This window comes from Acyrthosiphon pisum, chromosome A1, assembly GCF_005508785.2.
Source record: "Acyrthosiphon pisum isolate AL4f chromosome A1, pea_aphid_22Mar2018_4r6ur, whole genome shotgun sequence".
NCBI classification, from domain to species: domain Eukaryota; kingdom Metazoa; phylum Arthropoda; class Insecta; order Hemiptera; family Aphididae; genus Acyrthosiphon; species Acyrthosiphon pisum.
In genome coordinates this window covers 37,873,212-37,875,897 of record NC_042494.1, presented here as the reverse complement: position 1 = coordinate 37,875,897, position 2,686 = coordinate 37,873,212, and positions in this window count along the sequence as shown.

The following is a 2,686-nucleotide window of genomic DNA, read 5'->3' as shown; positions in this document are numbered from 1 at the left end:
GGCACACACAAATATGTGTAAATGGTAAGTGGCTACTGACAGGGATGGACTGGCTATTTTTGGCCCGGGGTGCAAAATTAATTAGGGGCCCGTAATTTTTTTTCAAACCTACTAAATTATGAAAGAGCCCTTAGTTTTATTAGTAAATATAAAAAAAAAAATTAAGAATAACATGTTGTTTATTTGTAGAGATGTTGAAATATGTTATTTTATTTTTATTTTGTATAATACCGTATTATACCAGTATTATACCGTATACCGACTGTGGTAATTGGGGGCCCGGATCATAAATACAAACGGGGGCCCGGGGTGCTACTTGGTGTATAGCACCCTGGGCTAGTCCGCCCCTGGTTACTGATAGACAAAAGACATAATAATAATAATATGCATCTATTCTATCTAAAAATATCTTTACTATACACTATACAGTATATACACAGAATGTATGAACGGTAAAATGTAATGTGTTAACTATAAAAATATGTTTTTACTAAGTATGTTTTTGATACTGTAATGAATCTGTAATGAAAAACTGAAAACACTAGAAACGTTTTTTTAACGATTGGCCTGGAGGTGGGAAAAAATTGTTAAATGGCCTCTTTAATTGTTTGCACACTTAAAAAAAACTGAAATGGCGCCCCTGGGTAGGTGGCAGTGGCGCCGAAAGCATATTTTTTATGGGGCGGTTCGCCCCAGTGTTTGCTTTGTGATAATTGAATTTACCTTATAATCACGTGGGTGGTGGGTGGTGGTGGTAACTAATTTTTATACTTTGCCCCACCAAATGAAAAACAAGTCGGCGCCACTGGTAGGTGGTAGCTGGTGGGTCCCTTAGTAAATGTAATATGATTATACTCAATAGCCAATAGGTAGTCAATAACGATCTGAAATATAATTAGTTATATTATATCAATACATTATTATGGATCAATACTTGGGATATTTGTAACTTGCCTCTGAAAAATTTTTAGTTCACCACGCCACTGATAACGTTAATTTTTTGATATTACCTGCAGTTTTGTTGAATTGACCTGCTTTTTTAAAAAAAAAAAGGTTTCCGTCACACGTTACCCCTTAATTGAACTTGGTGGTTACCGGCAATTGTTAATCGCTTCTCAAACCGGGAAGCGGTTACCAGACCCAAAATTGGTCATGGTAACCGGTTTCAATCCCTGAAAAATATTGATAAAATGTTTTCTATTTATTCTTACATTTGAAAATTTAAATCAAGGCCCTCAAAAGTTTTTATAGTACATAGTAGATTGAAAATATTAAACATCCATATGCCTGATTTTTGTTTAAGTATAACTTATAAGCATTTAAAGTTAAAATGTTAATAAAATTCATCAATCATGAAAATTTGATCATTATTTTGAAGTTACAAATTTGTAAAATATTAAAATTGTATGACAAGATTGAAAATGTATAACAAGATTTTTCTTAATTGTTCATACTGTATACGCAAAATCTATAAAATATATAATACCCTCAGAATCTAAAAGTATATTATAATATATAATATACTTTTAGATTCTTAGCGATGAATGTATTGATTTTACAATGATGTGTGTTTTTTTATTTCTGTATCTGTCATCATGGTTTGGGGCAGTAAAACAGCTTCGATTTTCTTCAACAGTATCTTGTTCAATGGGAAAGTGAATCTAGTTGGTGCTTTCAGGAGGTCAAATTTTCAATAGTTTTTAAAAGCGCCGGGAAAAACAACATAGAAATTAACGAAAAACAGGAATTTTCACGCAAAATCGGTTTTTGACAAAATCGATTTTGGTTTTTGGTGTAACATTAAAACAAATGAAATGTAAATACATGAAATTTTCACTGGTTGTTTATATTTCCATTTTCTATACACGATAAAATGTTCAAAATATTTTGATTTGTTTTGAATTGTTTAGGAACGTTTTCATTTTTCAATATTATTCGTTTTTTTTTCTATGAATGTCAATAAAACTTTATTTGTTAAGTAAAAATACTTGAAAATTTAATACAAGGCTCCTACTGTATAGTTACAATGATATTTGAAAAATATTAAAAATACCTAGTCACAGTTTTTTTTTATTAGCATTTAAAGTTCAAAAATTAACAAAATATGGAAAAATCACGAAAATTAGCAAATTATTTTTAGTTAAGAATTCGTAAAAATTTTTCTTTTTAAATCTAAGATTTGAAAATGTAATACAAGATTCCTCAAAATATTGTCTATCTTTATCAAAAAAAAAAGTCAAATTAAATTTTTATGAGCGTTTGAAATTCATATTTTTACAACATTTGATATTCACTCGATTTCTCATGTGACGATTTTCTTATTTAATTGTAATTAAAAAACGAATGACTATAGATATTTGAAAAATTCGCTGAATGTTAATATTTTCATTTTTTATACACCATAAAATTTTGAAAATATTTTGACTTTTTTTGAGCTGTTTACGGACATTGTCAGTTTTCAATTTGTTTAGTTTTTTTTTTATAAATATCAATAAAATTTTGTTTGTTGCGTAAAAAAACGTGAAAATTTAATTCAAGGCTCCTGATATATTGTTACAATAGCAGTTGAAAAATATTTAAAATGCATAGGTGCAACTTTTTTTTATAATCATTTAAAGATCGAATTTTGACAAAATTTATCAAATTTAAGATTCAATATTATTTTGTAGTTAAAATTTATAAAAGG